At 47.0% G+C, this 21,895-nt stretch overlaps 1 protein-coding gene across 2 annotated transcripts in view; it reads right to left on the bottom strand.

Annotated features, from left to right (window-relative positions):
* The window catches only part of LOC147901637 (UDP-galactose/UDP-glucose transporter 7-like), a 48,305-nt gene extending 26,645 nt beyond the window's left edge, over positions 1-21,660 (bottom strand). For both annotated transcript variants that reach the window (XM_087375072.1, XM_087375073.1), the window contains exon 1: positions 21,547-21,660. The gene's annotated coding sequence lies outside the window, so the exon portion shown is untranslated. The remainder of the gene's footprint in view (positions 1-21,546) is intronic.
* Between the last annotated feature and the right edge of the window lie 235 nt (positions 21,661-21,895).

Raw genomic sequence — 21,895 nt, 5'->3', positions numbered from 1 at the left:
AACCTCTGAGAAGATCCCGCTAGCTGAATCTGCATCTCTGGACTTTCCTCCATCTCCACGTCGCATTCTGAGATCACCATCTCAGCCATCCGACGATCTTTGTTACATGGACAATCCTTCCACTGATGAGGCTGAAGGCAACCAAAACATAAGTCTTCTCTCCTCGCTAAGCCCGGGCTGCCATTGGGGTTACTTTCCTCTTCACTCCAATGGTGGTACTTGGTTTAGGAGTTTCAGCTAGTTTCGTCTGCTTAGCTTGACCACTCGGCTGAGAACCACTCCCTCTACTAATCCATTTCTTCTTAAACCCAGATTTCTTCGGATACCCATAATGGGTTCTGACCTGTGCAAACCCACTTGGCCTGCTGCTTTTGGCATCTTCATAGTTCAGGGCTATGGCTATTGCATCATCTAACATGTTCGCGTACTTAGTCCGAACTTCCATTTTTATTTGATCATTCAATCCAAATATGAAATCTTTCACTTGGATTGATTGAGGCAGGGGTTCATCAACCTTCATTACACTCTCTCGAAACTTATCAGTGTATTCTGCCACTGATAAATTTCTCTGATGAAGGTTCCTATATTGATCCCAAGCTCGGGATGCTTCGTCAGGAGGTAAAAAGTGTTTCCTGAACTCTCTTTTAAACCCCTCCCAGGTAGTGGATGCTATACCATCTTTTTGTTGTTTAATCCACCACCGATCCGCTGCCTCACTAAACATGTGGGTGGCCTCACGGATCTTCTTGATGTCATTTCTGATTTCACAAATGGCGAACGCCTCGTTCCATTTGTGTAACCAAGTCTCAATGACATCGGAGCTACGATCGTTCATCCGACCAGAATACTTTTCCGGTCTGTAATTGGCAATATTTGGCACTCTAGCCTTCCTAGGCTCGACCGTATGGACACTAGACTCCGGTTCCATTGGAGCCTTTCCCTTCTCCTCTCGAGAAGGTCTAGCAGACATACTATGTATCGCTCTCCTAAGTTCAGACTGCCCTGCATTGGCCTGCAACTGCTGCGCTAATAACTGTTGCAAGGCATCCTCAAGCAATGCAATCCTGCCAGATAAAGTATGAGCTACTGGACGCGACACCTGCTGGGTCGGCCGGACTCCTGACTCACCAGGGTCCCTCCTAGAAGCCCCTTCTTCTGCTTCCATTCAGTTCAATGGGTGTTTTGTTTTGTTTTGTTTTTTTTAAAACACCGCTTGTAAATACAGTGTACTAACACTCTGACACAATTCCCTATACTAGGGAATACCTGCAATCCCACATGTACCCTGATTAGGCATTTGACACATGCATAACCCAAATAGCGCTTTTCCCTATACTAGGGAAATTCCTGCAAACTCTGAAGCACACAGGCATATGCACAGGCATAATCTGTCCCTGCTATAGCATCGCAAACTGCAGACACTACTACAATCACAAGAGCCTAATCTGTTTCTGACAAAACAGGAATGACAGAACAAAAGGGAAAATGAGTAAAGTGCTCCCTGGTCTAAATCTGTCTGAGGGAATCTGTCTCAGGTCGATTTGCGGGGTAGCAGAACTTGCAGAAGGGTTGGCAGTTGATGCTTCAATTTTGCAGCTTGCACTATTGGAAATTGAGCGAGTTGGAGCCAATTGTAACACAATTACTCTGATTGCAACTACAGTCGGTAATTGAAACTGGTGGCCAACGAAGTCCCAGCATACGAGCTGTTTACGTGCCCTTGAAGGGCTGCGACTGTGGGCCCGATGTATTGGAACCTTGCTCTCCGTTCCTCGTCACAATTCACGAACCACAAGTGACGACCTTGCAAATAATACGTACAGCCACCACGCTGTTCGTTGTCAAACCATCAGCCTAACACCGTCTGTCAAGGTCGATGAGCGCAGAACCTGCCCGTCAACCCACGAACCTTTATGCACAACACACCGCAATTCCTGCTCGCCAGTGCCAGAGGACCACCGCGCTGTTCTGCCTGGAATCAGTCTCCTCGTCGTCACGTATTGCTTCGAAAGCCTCACCATTCACGAACCATCGCCTGTGCATCAATCCCTTCGCTAGTCTGTCAACCTGCCTTTCCTGCGCTCTGCGACAAGCTTGCATAGGCCAGTTCGTAGGCCAGCGCCGATCGAACCCACAAACAGTCCCGCACTCCTTGTACCCGACCGCTTCAGATCACGCTGCAAGAGATCACGCTCACGATTTTTTTTTCGTCAATCTTACAGCTCTGGTCTTTCATCACCCAGATCGTCTCTCTCACCTAGCAACCTTTGGCTCTGATACCAATTGTTATACACTACTTCTAGTCTCCTACTGCAGATCACGGGAGAAGCACCGAGTTATTCCACCCAGCCAAATCCTGCTGAAGCATGAGAGCTCACAGAGAATTCGAATCATAAACATACGTGAACAGTTTCTTCTCATCTCTCACTAGCTTCAAAAAGCCCCATCTCCCTAGATAGATCTAGATGCCACATGTCATCCATATAGGGCCTTCCTAATGCAACATTTCACCCCTCTCTTGGGATGCTTTAATTCCTTTGCCCCTAGGCACATTCCTTGCATTAGGCCCTTAGCCTTAGATCCACCTAGTCTGGTGCTATCAACCCTCACCTAGGACCTTGACATTAATTCCCTCCCGATCATTTACATGAAGCGCAAACAAATATATTACAAAGATAGATCCTTTAAGGGAAATGTCGACTGATTCTTCCAAGGTCATGCTACCTCGGCTAGAGCGTAACACTAGCAGTCTCAAATGCTTTCTTCATGTCTTGGGCCATCAAGGTGGGTCTAGAGCATAGTTACTAATTCCTCTTCATGTCCATTTCCTAGAATTGCAAGTGGCCCACCTCGTCTAGAATTCTCATGCTTTGAAAGCACATGTTTTCGGCCTCGAACATCTGCAGATGGAAATGGATTCTTCTAGAAAGGAGCCCGTACATCTAGTTCCTAGCAGTAGAACAGAACAATATGTTTGCATCTCAATGGAGCAAGAGAGACAAAAGGCACCTACATGCCATCAACAAAGAGTTACCTTCGGTGCCAACTTATAGAGATTCTACTAGACCTTGCATAAGAGTTCAGCAAAAAGAGGGACAGAATAGTAAATCGCAACGGCAAATCAGCTCCTAGCTGATTGCAATTTGATTTTCTCCTCTTACTGCTCAACGGTGATACAGTTTGGCCACCCCTGCTTGCAATTTCCACCTGCAACCGCTTCTCTCAATTCTCGCTTGACGAGTTCCAACAAATCCCGCCACAGCTTGCTTCAATTTTGTATTTCATCTGTTTCCATGCTCAGGACAGCCCAGACACAATTGTGATTTGCAGATTCACTGTGTTACTAAATTGCAATTTGAGCTCTTGCTGTTTCCTCCACTTTCATGTATTTGCTCCCCGGAGGTAATTTTACATATTTCTAACCTATTTTCTCCAATTTCTAAGAGTTTTGGCTATGTTAGGTCTGAAAATATTGATTTCTAGAAATTTTCTAGCTAGAATTGCTAGAGTTAACTGTTTCTAATGTGACGTTTTTGTGTTTCAGAATTTGAGAAATAGGTTGGTGTCCGCATATTGAACTCATAGATCTTAGCCTTTGTGTTTCGCTGAGATTGAGCTCTACTTGGAAAATTTCGGGCTTTTTTTCACTTGACATCTTTAGGGACTGCCAGTAGCTACTTTCTCGATAGTTTGGGTTCTCATACTTCATATTTCCTCACTTGGGAAGACCATTGTAATAATCGGGTTATTTACGTTATAGGACTTCTAGGTTTCCTTGGGTCCTGTCTGAAGATCTATCATTGGAATAAAGAAATATACATAGGATTAGCCCATGTAAGGGTCCTGTCTGAAGATCTATAATTGGAATAAAGAAATATACCTCATTCACACCCCATCGGGTGCCGGTGCCTTTTCGTTTCTCTACCCTATCTCTTATGTGAATTTTTGAATGATATGTGTGTAATTGTTAATCCCTGTTTAATGATTATAAGCGTATTATGTGATTTGGGCACTGAAAATTGCGCTTCTGCTATAGCACGAATCCGACAATTCTTGAATTATTGGAGGTGGTGACTTTAACCATCTGGAGTTTGTAGAGGACAAGCTCAAGGGGGCTTCCTCCACTGCCATTTTTTCCTCAAAGATCGGGGCACATGGGAGTAATTCAGCTTTTCTGTCAATTATTAAGATACTTGGCATGAGGATGAGTTCTCTAGAGTGCAAGTGAGTCTCAAATTCTCCTTTAAGTCCCGCTCGCACAATGGGCTTTGGAAAGATTTGACACCAGTGACTAACCCACAAATAGGGGGGATCCACTCGCATTTTTTCGAGCACGACAATGTTGGACCACTCTCCCACTGTATTACATCTAGAACAGCCGCAGAAAGGGATCTCCCAAAAAGGGCTGAGGATTATAGATGCATTGTTTCAAGAAGAGGCAGCTCAGTTGGCCATGGCATAGATTTGCGAGTAGAGGATGCCCTACCGGAGGATGGATGGGCCGAATGGATGGCTGATGCCTTTCATGGGAGTTAGAATAGAGATCCAATCTCACGTGTTACGATGCAAGTAGACCCCTTAGAAGAGAGAGAGAGAGAAAGAGAGAGAAAGAGAGAGAGAGGGCACTCAAAAGGGATCTAGCCTCTATCAAGAAGCTCAAGGAGCAAGAATTGGCCTCTCAAGGGCTAGCAATAGATATGAGAGGCTAGACTTGACTTGCAGGTAACAGAGATCCGCCACGCCCCACAAGTGCTCGCAACTTGGAAGGAGATCTGGGCCCATATGCCCTTTGTGGTCACCTTGGGCATTATGGCACAATGATGAGGAGCTTTTGGAATCCCTTACGACTCTCCCGTGTAGAAATGCCCAAGGGAGGACATCTAGAGCACATACGCACTTACGTCTAGCTTTTTATGAGATCTTTGATTCCGGGCTGCTCCTCCAGTCACTTGCTCGGGTCTAGAGTTGCTTGATCCCAAAAAGGGGAGGCCAGGCTAACTCCGCCAATGGCATCCAATCAATTTACTCAACACTGTATACAAGATATTAGCCAAGGTCTTTAGGTTGTCACCATCCACACCTCCTTGACATCATCCGCGACACCCAGACAAGTTTTGTTAGGAGAGGAGCATCCTAGATAATATCTTCACCTTTTGGGAGGTAGAGATTAGGCATGGAAGGAGGACAAGCCTTTGGCTATCCCCGCTAAATTTCGAGAAGGCTTATGATGGGGTGAATCGGGCTTGCTTGAAAGGCACCATGTAGAGGTTGGGCTTTTCGGACTAGTAGGTGCAGGGGAATTTGTGTGCTTTATGCAAGCACACATAAGGGAGGCCTTCTCACTCTCTCCTAGTCAACGCGCTAGGGTTATCCTCTAGCCATCTTCCTTTTCCATTTTGTAAGGTCATTGTCAGGAATCTGGCTCTAGGCTGTACTATAATGAAGGGGGGAAAAGGGCTGTTTTAGAGGCCCTTCAGAGGCCTTTTAGGTGGGAAATGTGGAGGGACTATATAAGTCTCCATCCACTACTTATTGTGTCTAGTGAACTTGATGTGATAGCTACACCAATCTTTGCGCGAGGCAACGTACTTGACCAAGCAGTACTTTAAATCTGCAGCTGCAGCATATGCAGGCGCTCCCATCTCGTCGAATCAAGCGCCTACTCAAGATTTGTAGTGTGCTGCATAAGCGCCTACATCCGACATTAGAAAAGCGGTTGCTTAGACATTCATCTTGCAGCGCCTCCTCACATAAGAACCTGCAAGTAACTGCAAATCGACATACGGCAACAACACTTCACCATTTTTCCCTTCGACAGTTGACCAGGTGAAGCGAGGAGAAGCTATTCTCCAAAAGGGACTGGCAGAACGAGCACGCCTCTAAAATCCATTGTTGTCACTCTGTCGCTCACTCCAGACGCCCTGTAAAACCCTAGGTGAACAGATCCATCCTCCACGCTCGATTTGGCCCAGCCCCGTGCTGTCGTGCAATCGTTGCTCTTCCGCCGCCACTTACGCATATTTCTGCCACCCCCATGGGAGATCTTCATTGCCTGCGCCGCCTCTTGCTACATACAGAACCTTAGCACACAAAAGCAATTATTAATACCTAGGCTAGTTTGTTTTTTATTAGATTAGGTTAGCTGGCTGGTTAGGTTTAGCTAACTTGGGTCAAGTTAGTTAGTTGGGGCTAGGTTAGGTCAACCTAACTAGGGTTGGAGTAAGCCATGGTTAGGTTAGGTTAGACTAACTAGTAGTCTATAGGTCAGTGGACTAACTATCCTAGGTGACTTAGGGGCCCCCCTCTTTTAATTTTTTTTAAAATAAAATCAAATAAAGAGGCAAAAAGTCAACTTTTCCAACCTCTTTTACGGGCCTTTCACAACCCTGTTTGGAGTCATTTTGGCTCCCTTTTCAAGCCTCTTCATCGAACTTCCTCCTGAGCTTCTCCATCGGCCTTTTTCGTGGTTCTACACACTATATCAGGTGTCATTATAGTAGGGTTCTGATGTCTATTTATCGGAGTCTACTTCATTTCCTTGCTTGCATTTGTACTCGCTTGTTGGGGCAGCCATCCTTGTCAGATTGAGATTTCCTTGCAGGAAGCATCCGATATTCCACTCTCCCGTGACAGTTCACTATGGCACCCAAGCGTGCCCCTCGTGAGTTACAACCTGACAGTGATGAGGCTGCTCAACATTAGCAATTGCCTTCCATAGTGGGTGCATCCATTGGCGGTACAGAGATCCCTATTACTCAACCGTCTCTCCTGCATCTCGGGGTAGTACAGGCACAGTTTTTGGATGCCCTAGCTTTTGTGCTCTAGAGTGCTTTTCAACAGATAGGACAGCAGTTCAGCCAGCAACTTACCACAACCATGGTTATGCAGGATACCGCTCTTGCCCGGATGGGGACAGCAGATCACATCTGCCATTGCTATGCATGATAAGGATAAGCAGCCCGCACCCTAGCATAGGGATCAGTCAAATAGCCATGATGCTTACCAAGCAACCTGTGATGCTGAATACCGCGTCTTGGTGGGTATGAAGTGGGCCTGTTTTGTCATTCTATCCACCACCACATAAATGCTATCCAATCCCCCCTCTGTAGAAGGCAACCTTGTGATGAATTCCATAGCTACGTGAGTCAGACAAACATTCAGTGACACATTTAACCACATCTCTACACATGCCATCCCAGATGAAGCTCCATTTGATCTGTTCATATGTCTTAGTGATACCCGCATGTCTTGCCATAGGAGATGAGTGCATCTCGTGCAAAACCAATACACTAGATAAATTCTGTCCTAGCAGTACAACAGTCCATTATGCAGCTCATATTCAGCATGCCCTTGGCTTGAAGGCTCCTGTGTCACGATCTGTGACGTATTCCTTTCTCTATTTCTAGACTTATGGATGGTTTGATGAATGGACACTTGTGGAAGGGTATGCCCTTTCGACGGGACACTTCCTATGAGGCACAACCCTTGCCCTTTCGACGGGACACTTCCTATGAGGCACAACCCTTCACAAGAGACACTCTATTGAAGAGACATTTCTATTGTAATGTACCCTCTCATCAAGGGTCACACCCTTCACAAGGGGTACACACCTCTTCATGCACACACACTTTGGAGTACACACCTTTTCATGTGTGACTCTTCACTCTCTATATAAGAGAGGCCCAATTGTATGGATGACACACAACATCTACCCTACAGACATTCAAGCAATACAATTATTCCTTGTTCTCTGCTATCTCAGTCTCCTTTCTGTTCCTTAGCACATTTCTAAATATAGTACATCTAGGATTTCTTACAGTGGTATCAGAGCAAAATTCGCTCCTGCCTGTAGGAAATGCCCCCCACCTTCTAGCGCCGATCTTATACATCTTTTCCGCTAGAAGGATACCCGTGCACATTGTGCATGGAAGAGATGGAGAGGATGAGAGTAAAAATTTTTCGCGCCAACCCTGCCTAAAGTCACTCTCCATCTCCCACACATCACGAGTTGATGTGAATGGACACGACAAAAATCGTGTCTTTTCAGGTGCTTGGGCTGTCCCAAAACCAAGGGACGCACCTTTTCCACCATCGGACACACCTTTTGATGAAGAGTCTCGACTCCTCACTCAAGGGACACACCCCATCATGGACAAAAGGACACACCTATTCATGTAAGGACACCCCTTTTAAAAACAGGGACACACCCCTTCATGAAAAGGTGCACCTATTCCAAGGGTCACACCCCTTTGAATAGGCACACCTTTTAGGCACCAAGCACCTATAAAAGGGTACCTAGAGGGGTTAAAATGGAAAAAAAACCCAGCCCCTACCCTTAGGTTTACCCTAGCTACCCTAGGGTTAATTAAACCCCCCAATTAATTTTTGGGCAACTACCCAACCTTAGGCAGCCCCCAACGAAAAAGAGGCGCACCTCTTTGACGTTCCGTACGGATCTGCACCGTACGGATCTCCACGCAGCAGCAGCCGCTTCAGCCACCGCCATTTCGCTGGCAGCCCACGCAGGGTCTGCCCGCCTCAGTCCTCGCCATCACGCTGCCAGCCGTGCCGGTTCGCTGCCCGCCTCAGCCTTTGCCATATCGCTGCCAGCCCGCTCCGATTCGCTGCCGCCTTGGCCTCGCCATCTCGCTGCCAGCAGCCCGGTATCGCTGCCTGCCTTGGCCTCGCCAACTCGCTGCCAGCCCACGCCACCTACTGCAGCCTTCATGCGCCATCACACTGCCAGCCCTTTGCCTTTTTCGCTGCCAGCCTTTTGCCTTTTTCGCTGCCAGTTTCCTTGCCCTTTGCAGCCCCGCTGGTTTTAACAGCCCTGCTCCTTTCCAGCCTGCAACGTGAGCACGGCACCAGCCAGCCCTTCGGTCGCAAAACAGCCTGCAAACAGATTTTTCGCCATTGACAGCAGCAGCCTGGTGCGCCAGCCCCTATTGCGATCCAGAATCGGGTACCTGCAGCCTGTTGCGCCATTGATAGCCTGCTCTCCTTGCCAGGTGGAGTCTTTCCATTCTGCTTTTAAGGATTCTCTTGTCATTATCAAATTACAGCAAATGAAAGACGCTCCCTTAAAGCATGGAAACCCCTGGTAATTCACCCGGCATTTCAAGGACACCTCAGGTATCATCTACCACACAATATCGTGTTCAGATTGCACAACCAGCCCATTTCGGAGCTTTCGCATCGTGGGTCTTCTGTGTCACATGCCCTCCTAGTGATTTGGACCACATCCTATACCTTCTGCATGAGGCACCTCAGTTACATTACTTCCTCAGCACAGTCCACGTTATGTTCCACGAGACACGAAGATACCCAAAACCCGATATTCCTCAAGAGTTTGCTGTCCATCTTTGGAGAGAATTTTACCCCTCACCTTCGGCATCTCCGGGGTACTCTCCACCTCCTTCAGCTCCCAGATATCCTCCTCTACAAGTTGTACCTTCTCCAAGACAGTATTTACACTCTGAAGGCACTCCTCTTGGATATCCTCCACTTCCGACAGCAGCTCCTTATCCTTTCTCAGATCCGTGGACTCTACAACCTACTCTTGTCCTCTCACGAGCAGTAACACCACTTTCGGCATTACCAGTGTTACCTCAGACAGGACCTCCTTTACCAGACTTCCATGGGTGGTTCCATCCTGCCTCGCCTGCCCCCTCCAACATGAGCAATCTCAGGGAGCAGCCCGAATCCTCTTCCAGGAATGGTACAAACTAGAGTGCAAGTTCGCGCTTTTCTCACAGGGATCTCCGATATGTCGCAACGCTCGTGTGAAGCCTCTCCAGAGATCAAAGACTCAAGTCCAAAAAAGAACCCTGAAGTCAACGTACAAGGCGAAACACTATTGCAACTTCAAATTTCCCAGCTTCAGGACAGCATTTCCGACTTGGTCCAGAAAGTTCAACAACTTCAAGATTCTCGAAGTACCACACATACAGAGGATGACGTGATGCAACCAGACGACTATGCGGATTCATTCCCACCAGAGGTAAAAACACTGAACTACGTGCCCTCTACCGTTTACTTCAAGCTTCCAAAACTAAAAGACTTGACATCAAACTTCCGGAAGCCTACACTGGTCAACGCAATCGCCGAACAGTTGACCAATGGCTCGCAAAAATGCGCATGTATTTTGATACTGTTGACCTCACTGAAGGCAAAAAGATCGCCTTGGCAACCTCCCTCCTCAAGGATACAGCTTTTCTATGGTGGCAAAGATGCTTAATGGATGGCAAAAGTGTGTTAACATGGGAACGTTTTGAACACGTGCTCCGTAAGCAGTTCATACCTGCCAATGCGGACTTCCAAGCACGTTCAAAACTCCGGTATATTTCTAGACTTATGGATGGTTTGATGAATGGACACTTGTGGAAGGGTATGCCCTTTTGACGGGACACTTCCTATGAGGCACAACCCTTGCCCTTTCGACGGGACACTTCCTATGAGGCACAACCCTTCACAAGAGACACTCTATTGAAGAGACATTTCTATTGTAATGTACCCTCTCATCAAGGGTCACACCCTTCACAGGGGGTACACACCTCTTCATGCAAACACACTTTGGAGTACACACCTTTTCATGTGTGACTCTTCACTCTCTATATAAGAGAGGCCCAATTGTATGGATGACACACAACATCTACCCTACAGACATTCAAGCAATACAATTATTCCTTGTTCTCTGCTATCTCAGTCTCCTTTCTGTTTCTTAGCACATTTCTAAATATAGTAAATCTAGGATTTCTTACATCCTGTAACTCCAAGAATATGGGAACTGCCTTGGAATTCTACATATATTCTTCCTGAATCCCATGAATCCACACCTGATAGATGGTTGAAACGGCAGACAAACTGCAAGCCCACATTTTAGACAAGGCATCGGCAACCACATTCTAGACAAGACACTTGTGCTTTTAAGTGTGGGGAGAAATGGACCCTTGAGCATCGGGGTGTGTGAAAGATGTGGAACACTGGTTCAGCCAAGCTTAGCATGATCATTGAACTCTCTGACGATGAGGATTCGGTTGATGCCACAGATTCCTTGGACGCCTCTCATGATGAGATGGCGATAACACATGATGCGGATGAGGCTCCTGACATTGGAGCCACGAAGGGAACTGATTTCCCTATTGATCTAGGTGGTGCTACTGATCATGATATTCATGGTATGCAACCAATTGACATTCAGCCCACTCGTGGCACGCGAGGTCGTAGGCCTACATCTTTTCTTGTGGAGAATCAGGTTGCTATGCCTTTTCATGCACATAGGGATGCTAGTGGGATGCGCAGCCAACACTCTATGCCATCTCCCTTCATGCTTTGTCCATAGGGGTAGATCTATAACATTGCATGGTATTGCAACCCCTAAATTGCAGGTCATTTCAGCAAGGCAGCTGGCCACGGAACTCAAGAGGGAGTGTGCCACCTATGCACTGAATGTGTCAATATCTTAGGAGAGTAGCATTCCCCATGTTGAGGATTGTGATATGCAAAAATTGCTCTCAGAATTTGTAGATGTGTTTGTTGATATGCCTTCACAGTCGCCCCCAAGGAGAGATGTTGATCATGCCATAGTCCTAGAGCCGGGTAGCAAGCCAATTAATAAGGCCGCATACCGCCTCTCTAAGGATGAACGGGGAGAAGTGGCAACATGAGAAGAATTGTATTTCTCATAGCATTTCTCCTTTTGCATTCCCAGTACTCCTAGTAAAGAAAAAAGATGGTTTATACCCCATTTGCATTGACTACAGAGACATGAATAAGGCCACTATCAAGAACAGGCTTCCGATCCCCAAGATAGATGACCTGTTGGATGAACTCAAGAGTGCTCAATTTTTCACTAAGATTTATTTGAGGTCAGGCTACCATCAAAATCAAAATGAAACAAGGAGATGAGCGCAAGACAACCTTTCACATAGAGAGAGTTATATTAGTTCAAAGTGATGTCTTTTGGATTGACCAATGCACCGGCTACTTTCCACGCACTCATGAACAAGAGTTTGCAGCTTCTTATTTACAAATGTGTGCTGGTATTTTTTGATGGCATCCTCATTTACAGCAAGGATAAGCAGGAACACATCAGACATGTCAAGCAGGTGCTGGAAATTTTGAGGTTGCATCAGCTTTATGCTAAAGCCACCAAGTGCACTTTCATGGCAGAAGAGGTTGAGTATCTTGGTCATATTGTGAGCAGGGATGGAATTCAGGTAGATCCAGCCCAGGTCAAATGCATAAGAGGGTGGCCACAGCCATAGAATCCCACCCAATTCAGAGGCTTTTTGGGTCTTGCTTCTTTTTACATAAGATTTATTGAACATTTTGCCAAGAGGGTAGTCCCTCTCACTGACTTGTTGAAAAAGGATGCCTTCAAGTGGTCAAAAGAAGCACAACTCAATTTTGAGGACCTCAAAGATGCCTTTAGTAATGCACTTATACTTGTATGCCCTGATTTCTCACGGCCCTTCATTGTAGAGACAGGTGCAAGTGGCAAAGGCCTGGGGGCTGTACTAAGACAACAGCATGGAGTTGTCACTTTCGAGAGCATGAAATTTGAGGCCAAGGAATCGAACTATCATATTCATTCTCACAGCCCTTCATTGTAGAGACAAGTGCAAGTGGCAAAGGCCTGGGGGCTGTACTAAGACAACAGCATGGAGTTGTCACTTTCGAGAGCATGAAATTTGAGGCCAAGGAATCGAACTATCATATTCATGATCAGGAAATGTTGGCTATCCTATATGCTTTCGAGAAATGGCACCACTACCTGTACGGTAGCACGATTAAGGTTAAGACGGATCATAGGACACTCAAGTACTTCCTTACGCAGCGCAATTTGTCCATGAAGTAGAAGAGGTGGTTGGCTGCGGTTCAGTCCTACGATTTCGACATTGAGTACAAGAAGAGGAAAGAAAATGTGCTTGCCGATGCCTTGTCTAGAATGTGGGCTTGCAGTTTGTCTACCGTTTCCACCATCTATCAAGAGTGGATTCATGGGATTCAGGAAGAATATATGTAGAATTCCAAGGCATCTCCCATATTTTTGGAGTTACAGGAGCCTTCAAGCCAAAGGCATGCTGAATTTGAGCTGCATAATAGGCTGTCGCACTGCAAGGACAGAATTTATCTTGTGTCAAATTCAAAGTATAGGCTGCTGGTTTTGCACGAAATGCACTCATCTCCTATGGCAGGACATGCGGGTATCACTACGACATATGAAAAGATCAACAGAGCTTCATTAGGGATGGCATGTGGGGAGATGTCGTTAAATGTCACTGATGTTTGCCTTGCCAACAGAATAAGGTGGACAGCCAACTACCCACAAGTCTCTTGCAGCCATTACCTATTCCAAAAGGCAAATGGACTCACATAGCTATGGAATTCATCACAGGGTTGCCTTCTACAAAGGGGGGATGGGATAGCATTTATGTGGTGGTGGATAGAATGACAAAACACACTCACTTCATACCCACTAAGCCCGGTATTCAGCATCACAAGTCACTTGGCATTTATTGAGCATGTTTTCAAGCATCATGGATTCCCTCTGGAAATTGTCAGCGATAGAGATGCAAAATTTATGGGCAGTTATTCACAGCAATGGGTACTCTCCTCACATCTAGCACAAATTACCACCCTGTGATGGATGGACAATCAGAAAGGGTGAACACATGGGTGGAGGAATACTTGAGGCACTTTTGTCATGATACAAAGAAGTCCCAAGATAAGTGGTTGGCTCTTGAGAAATATTTGTTACAACAATACCAAGCACCTTTCTATTGGCATGAGCCCTTTCGAAGCAATGTATGGATGCAAGGTTGGGATGCCGCCTTTAATTGCAGACATGACTGTGAAAAATCAGCATGCAAGAAGTGACTTGGAACGAATGGATGAGCCAAGCAGAAGAAGTATGCAGATGAACGCAGGAGGTATCTGTCTTTTGAAGGAGATAATGTGCATTTACGCCTCCATAAGAACCGTTATGCATCGCTGAAAGGTAACTGGTCCCTACAAGATCATCCACAAAGTTGGAGAGGTGGCATATGAGTAGGAGTTCCCCAATACCTCCAAGATTCATAATGGTTTCCATGTGTCCTTGCTGAAGCCGCATGTAGGACATCATGTCCAAGTTCTTCCTGAGCTACCCCCTATGGATGAGGAAGGTCACATCCTCTATGTCCCGGAGCGCATCATGGGTATTAAAGACCATATGCTTCGAAATAAGGTTTACATAGAGTATCTTATCAAGTGGCAGGGACTCTTTGATGATGAGAATTCATGGCAGCCAGAATGCATTGTCCAGGACTACTCCTAACTCCGACCAGGCTAATTAGTAGTTGCTGTTTGCTGCACTTTTTTGGACAGCCAGGATGTAAAATTTTGAGGGTAAAATTCCATGAGAAGGGATGGTTGTAATGGAAGGGGGGAAAGGGCTATTTTAGAGGCCCTTTAAAGGACTTTTAGATGGGAGATGTGCAGGGACTATGTAAGTCTCCATCCACCACTCATTGTACACTTTGGATGTGACATCTAATCCTGATTCCTATCTCCAACCTCCTTCCTCCTACATGCTGCCTACACTCTCTCTCACAATCTCTCTCTATCTCCCTCTTTCCCTCACCCCTTTCTCTCTCTTCCTCTCCCTCTACCCCCTTTTATCAGTTCTTACTCCTTCTCCCCCTTTCTCTCTCTCCCTCCTCCAATCTGCCCCTGCCTCTTTCATTGCATGTACATCCCTCCACCCTGGTTGATGGCAACTGTTTCCAGGATACTCTAGGCAGTCAGCTGGGTTCCTATGAAGCAGGCTGCAAAGCAGCCAGCTGTCTTGTCTGATTAGTCAAGTATCCCATGGATTGCTGGTTTGGTATCGTTTTCTCCAAGTTTTTCTAATAAATGGCTATTTTCTCTGTTAAAAAAACATGTTCGGCATAGAAGACAGTTCTATATGATTTGAGACATCGATTCAGCTCAGTAGTAAAGATAAATACTCTCTACCGAGAGTCATGTGCTGTCTCCTTTATATTTGATGCTCTCTCTTTCAGTTACGCAAGCATGTGCGACAGTCTTCCAATGCCGGTAAACATATTTAGGACGCCCATCCTTCAAGTACACTGGCAATAGACGCTATCTCTTTCATTTATGCAAGCATGTGTGAAAGTCTTCCAATGCCAGTAAACATATTTAAGACGCCCATATGTGAAGTAGACTAGCAGTAGACCTCATGCATGTTACATCGGTATCATAACAGGCACCAAGCTTCATGAGAAATTTTGCTAGGTGTCATTGGTGGTGGGAGGTATCGTGTCATCACCTGTTTTGGCAACACAATCAAAGTCAGAGATCTAGCGAACTCAGACAATGATCGGAGGTACAAAAAGATAACCATTTACCCAATGAATACAGGAGATAACGTTAGAAGACAGGTTTATATACAGAGAAGGAACATGTCGTGCCACTTCTAGAGTAAACCAAGAGGTCCAAAGGATGCTTGGACTCGATGCCAAAGGTTTCCCAGGCAATGATTCTTCACAATCAACAAATGCAGTGTTGGAATGGTCACCTCCCCATCTGTAAGCCCCCATATGAGGAGAGCATGGGGGAGGTAGACCTGGAGATATTGGGGCTGTCACATGGGCAGCACATGAGCTGCCATGTGGGCGGCTGTCAAGGCAGAGGACAGGCCATGGACCTGCAGAAGAGGCAGCAGATGAGCAGGCTGGAGGCAGCCACATGGCGAACTGTCTGGCAGAGGATATGGGCAGGCTCGGGGCCTGCATCAGGCCTGACAGAAGGACGGAATAGTCTCTGGCTAAGGCAGCCTGCTTGGCGCAATGAATGGGCAGGCATAAAGGCCTGCAAATAGGCCTGCAATAGGCGCAGCAAGGGGCAAAGGCAGCAGCCCAAAAGGGGCTGCCAAAGGCCCTTATATAGGGCTGGTTGGACCAGCCAACCAAGTCGGCCAGCAAGCAGAATGGTCGGCCAGTCTGGTCAGCCAGGATGAGCCTGGCTGGTCGGTCCATTCAAGGGGGCCTTGTGCCCTATAAAAGGAGGGCTTCCATGCCCTCATTCCATATCATCTAAAGCAGATTTTGAGGAGCAGAAAGGAGCAGCACTAGCAGCAGCAGTTGGGCCTCATCTTGGAGGTGAACTTGGCTGAGACCTGCAGACTTAGCTCACTCAAAGGGCTGCCCACCTAGGCTGGTTTCCAGACAGCAAGGTGGAGAGGATCACTCTAGATGGAGAGTCTACATTTGCTCGAGGTGGAGCACGCGGGCTCAGAGATCTAGAAGTGCTTCACATCTAGTAGGAGAACATTTTGGTATTGTATCCTGTCCTTCTTTGTGGACGGACGGAAATATAAAGAGTTGCTTCTGTATTTGTTTATGAGCATTGTCTATTTACTGGCTTGCACATCTATGCACATTAAGTTAAGAAGTCTGTGATTCCACACCCCACATGCACACTGTGTGAGCTCCTGGACATTACTATCAGTCTTCCGCTGTGCGTACCCTCTGTTGGGTAATTTCTAACATGGTATCAGAGCCCAAGTAGGAGGCTCACAGGTGTGGGAGCCTGAAGGCAGGGACCTTGCTGAAGGACGACCCTGATTCAGAAGCTCTTAGGAATCGACTTCCACGACTAGAGGATTGTGCCCTTGCGAGAAGGAGGGTGACTCAGGTTCAGGTAGGTGCATTCAGAGTTCTGGTCTACTGAAATTTGAGTTTGCTTGACTTTGCTGTGTGGTATAATAGTAGAGATGTCGACTGCTACAGCCTCTTCAGCCCCTGCTCTCTCTTCCTCCTCCCCCAGTTTTCTCTCATTCACTATCCCTAACTTCGGAGAGTCTGGGAAACTAGACGAGACCAACTACCCGATCTGGAAGGTGAAAATCCGGAGCCATTTAGTGGCTCGGAAGTTGTGGAAGCTGACAACGGGAGTGGAGGCAAAGCTGGAGGACATGGTGGACAGGCAAGGGAAGATACTTATGGCAGTAGACAGAGAGGAGCTCAAAGCTTGGGAGCAGAGATGCCCATGCCCTGGCATTAATCATAGGGTGGACTCTGTTCTTCCAAATATCTAGATGGCCAAGACGTCAGTAGAGGCGTGGGTCACTCTGAAGGATCTGTACGAGACGGACAACACCTCCCGGATTTTGCTTCTTCAGCATCAACTCTACAATCTTGATATGGAAGAGGGAGATACGGTACATAGCCACTTGACGAAGGTCAAGGTGGTGAGGGATCAACTTGTGGCAGTTGGTCAGAAGACAAACTCATGTCATTTGGCCTTGATGGTACTGAAGAGGCTACCTCGGAGTTTCAAGAGCTTTGTTACGACTGTGACAGCAGGACAGAGAACCAAACCTCTGACGTTTGAGGAGTTGGGTCCATTACTGCTACAAGAGGAAGCTCGGGAGAAGCTCTACAACGATGACAAAGACGAAAAGGCGCTGTTGGCGAAGAATTACACTTGGCAAAGGTAAGGTCAAGCCTAACGGTGGCAAGTCCAAGAAAGACAACTCTGATGATGAAGACACTTCCAAGAGGAAGCAAAAGAAGATGTTGTGCTACTGTGATACGTCAGGACATTTTGAAAAGGACTGCAGAAAGAAAAAGGCGGATTGAAAAAACAAGGAGTCCGACTTAGATTCAAAGGGAGAGGCCGAAGCAAATGTGGTAATCGAAGAGTTGTTCCTGGTGACATTACCGAGTGTTACCGAGGTCAGATATGTTAACCAAGAAACCACAGTAAGGATGTCTGACATAGAGATGTGGGTCGACGAGGACCAGATGCCTTTGTAAGCGCTTGGTACCTTCCAAGTGTGTGGCTGTTGACACTGAGACGAGGGTGGATTCCATGGAGGGCCCTGGGGTCTCATGGTTAGATGGATGTTGTACTTAAGAAGGGGACAGTACGGGATTACACACGCTTTTGGTGGGTGCCTCGATGAGGTACAGGGTTTGTTTTCAGAGCAAGCACACAGGCAGTACGACACTCTGGTATGTACTTGATATTCTGCATTTGAGCCTTTATAGCATGCTGTGGAGAGGCTCTGCTCTTCATTTGTCTCAAGTGATACGAGACTGGAAGGAATTGGCCTTCTTCGAAGGCAGAAGGTAACGTATTGGTGCTTCTTTAAATCTCGGACGTAGATTGCTAGAAGGTGATGGACAAAGAGTATTGAAGCCAGAAGAGTACCTGCTTGAGAACTCAGCGAGAGTTCATGGTCCAAGTTATCTGGAAATATTCATTGGTTGCAGACCTTGCCAAAGGAAGGGCGGGCTGAAACAGACCCTCAGAGCATGGTGCCTGGAAGGACTCCAGGTTGTTCACTCATTATGAGGGGGACAACTGGAAGATCGTGACAGCTGGATTGCTCGAGTTCGAATGTAGGAACATGACTGAAGGAGGTGGTGCCAGGAGGTGCTACCAAAGATGGACCTGTGTACCAGGATGGTATGCGGAAGCGGAACTAGACCTAGTGGAGCAGGGACCACTGGATGAAAAGCCAGGAAAAGTTTTTGACATCGAAAAGTTCCAGAGGACTACGACCATGGAGTTACTGGAGCATCGTCATCGACGTGTTGGCATTGGGCCTGGGTGTGTCGGTGAGAGGGGGTGTTGGAATGGTCACCTCCCCATCTGTAAGCCCCCATATGAGGAGATCATGGGGGAGGTAGACTTGGAGATATTGGGGCTGTCACATGGGCAGCACATGAGCTGCCATGTGGGCAGCTGTCAAGGCAATGGGCAAGCCATGGACCTGCAGAAGAGGCAGCAGATGAGCAGGCTGGAGGCAACCACGTGGCGAACTGTCTGGCAGAGGATATGGGCAGGCTCGGGGCCTGCATCAGGCCTGACAGAAGGACGGAATATGGTGAGGCCTTTATATAGGGCTGGTTGGACCAGCCAACCAGGTCGGCCAGCAAGCAGACTGGTCGGCCAGGATGAGCCTGGCTGGTCAGTCCATTCAAGGGGGCCTTGTGCCCTAGAAAAGGAGGGATTCCATGCCCTCATTCCACATCATCTGGAGCAGCTTTTGAGGAGCAGAAAGGAGCAGCACTAGCAGCAGCAGTTGGGTCTCATCCTGGAGGTGAACTTGGCTGGAGACCTGCAGACTTAGCTCACTCAAAGGGCTGCCCACCTAGGCTGGTTTCCAGACAGCAAGGTGGAGAGGATCACTCTAGACGGAGAGTCTACATTTGCTCGAGGTGGAGCACGCCGGCTCAGAGATCTAGAAGTGCTTGACATCTAGTAGGAGAACCTTTTGGTATCGTATCCTGTCCTACTTTGTGGACGGGCGGAAATATAAAGAGTTGCTTCTATATTTGTTTCTGAGCATTGTCTATTTACTGGCTTGCACATCTATGCACATTAAGTTAAGAAGTCTGTGATTCCACACCCCACACGTACACTGTGTGAGCTCCTGGGCATTACTATCAGTCTTCCTCTGTGCGTACCCTCTGTTGGGTAATTTCTAACATGCAGCAGATGATGCAGCAAACTCTAGCATGGGAAGCTCTAGAATGAGAAGGGAAGCACATAGCCCAAGAAAACGAATGAGAATATGATGAGCAGGAAAAATCAAACAAAGGAAAGCTTGCGCATCCCAGTAATGGTATTTAACCCCTAGCCTTAGTGCTAGAAAAGGATACCATTGACTATGGTGTGCTCGCACCTTTGTGGGGAGGTAGTTACTCAGTGGCACAATAAGAGGGTCAATTACAGCGACTCTCTCACCAATTGTCCACAATGTGAATAGAGCAATTGTGTCCGACCTCTGAGGAAACAGTTTCAGCCACCTAAGTATCTGAAATGTCTCAAAGATAAGGTTTTTAAGAAGGCCAAGCAGAGATGGCTAATCATGAGGCAAACTAGTTCACGCATTTGGCCATATAAAAAAGATGAGGAATCCAAGCTCAACCATTTTTTTCACGCACTAGAACAACCTCAAGTGGTATGCCTGCAGATTCAACCTTTCGCGTACTAGGTCCCATTCAAGCTCGCCCAAAACAAAATGGTCAAGGACCTACAGTAGGTGAGAAGCTTGCTCATTGTTGGGGGTCCTGTAAGCTGACATAATTTCTGGTGATGTGGGAAAACAGTCCCCCTTTTTTCCCTCCTCCATCTTTTGTTCACCAAGATCCCCCCTTTTTTGGGGCTGGCTTCATGAATGGGCTTAAAGAGCTCTTGCCGTCCTTTGGCAAGAGATTTTGTGCAGGACATGTCACATACCTACCAGAAACTTCCTCATTGTTTCAGGTTCTATAATGTAAGATGATTTATTCACCTAGATCCCCCCCGTTCCTCTCATGTTTTGGCGTTGGCCATCGAAGACCAGCGTTTGGGACAAAGTGGTGGATGAGTAGCAAAGCATTACTTTTAACATGTTTACTTTTGGCACGCACCTCTAAAATTAGCAAGGTTTCAGTACAACTCCAATGTTGCCACATGCCAAAGCATGGGTTTTACTCATCCAGTTTATTTCGCGGAAGGCATTCGTTCGTTTTCTACCCAGCAAACGATCACAGACTTGCAGTAACTGGGCAGGCCGCCATCAACGTTTCTCCTGATTCCTGCTGTGAGTATCTTGCAACCCTTGCAACATACGCCTAGAGACCTATTACCCAAATAGCGCGGAGACTTGCGACTACCAGAAGTCCAGTTGTAATTGCTGTCTACAGCACCATGTCTGACCAGGCTACCATCAGAGTTCCTGTTGTCAGCCTCAGCCCGCTACCAACGGTGTAGGTAAATCTTTACATCAGGATATGATTCATGAAGAGCCGCACACTTGTAAGAAGAGAGCTCCAAGCGTATCTACAGGGGCGTGTTCCATTCAACAACGACGTGGTGGCAAAAAACCGTAATCGGGCAACTCCCGAACAATACATCGTTTCAGGGCCCTTGCAGTAATATCTGAGAATATCAGAAGCAAGAGATCCAGCAATAATCAATGAGGTATCAACCACGAGAGGAGGCTATAAAGGTAGCGGAGCAGCAGCATGAGTCTCAAATTCGAGATCAGCAGCACCAGAAGGGCAAAAGAACGGGCAATTTCAGCACGATCCGCAATTTTGTCAAACATGAGCGATTATTTGCAAATAGTGATGACTGGGTGATCTATGAAATGGTGTACTGCTGAGAGTGGTCGTCCCCGGCGGATGAGTTGGGCAGCTTCTTGGTTGAAGAAGCATGGAATCAAGAAGCTAGTGGGCAACCGGAAAATTTGCTGCGTTGCTAGCTCCACAATCGCGACTCTAAAAACTGCATTGTTCATCTTGCTTTCAACTATGCATGTAAGCACGCTAATCTGCCTTAAGAGCAGCAAGACAGGCGAGTGGGTACAAAATGCGCCAACCAAAAGTAAGTAGTACGAGACGGGATTGAAGCCGCGGATGCCAGAAGCCATGAGAGCAAAGAAATTCCATGGGAGTCCCTCCCATTGAGCGAGGCATCGAGAGAGAGAGAGAGAGAGAGAGAGAGAGAGAGAGAGAGAGGCAGGCAGGCAGGCAGGCAGGGAGGCGGGGAAGAACGGACCTTGAATGCTGTTGTGATGAGAAATCTTTCAAGGAAGACGGAAGATAAGTTGAGAGGATGGATGAGCATGGAGCGATGGCTGTGATGTTGGCGCACCAGACAGTTGGTCTTGGAAGGCTGTGAAGTTCGTCTACGCACATGTCTGTCAGCTTGAGATGTCATGTAAAGAAGACAAGAAGAAAGAAATTGTCGCTTCCTTATCCTTACTCTATTTTATTGGCACGTTGTTTGAGTGCCTTGGTCTCCGTGCCATCCTTGCATCTGTTTCCGTTTCTTCCATCTTTGCATTTCACTCAAAAAAGTGTCCATCACACTACCTGCTCATTTATGTCACCAACGTGTGCTTCAT

The sequence above is a fragment of the Dipteris shenzhenensis genome, chromosome 5 (assembly GCF_047967505.1).
Source record: "Dipteris shenzhenensis isolate YYH24624 ecotype China chromosome 5, Dip_SZ_1.0, whole genome shotgun sequence".
Lineage (NCBI taxonomy): Eukaryota > Viridiplantae > Streptophyta > Polypodiopsida > Gleicheniales > Dipteridaceae > Dipteris > Dipteris shenzhenensis.
Note: the sequence above shows the minus strand (reverse complement) of the source record. Positions and strands in the feature narration are given on the sequence as shown.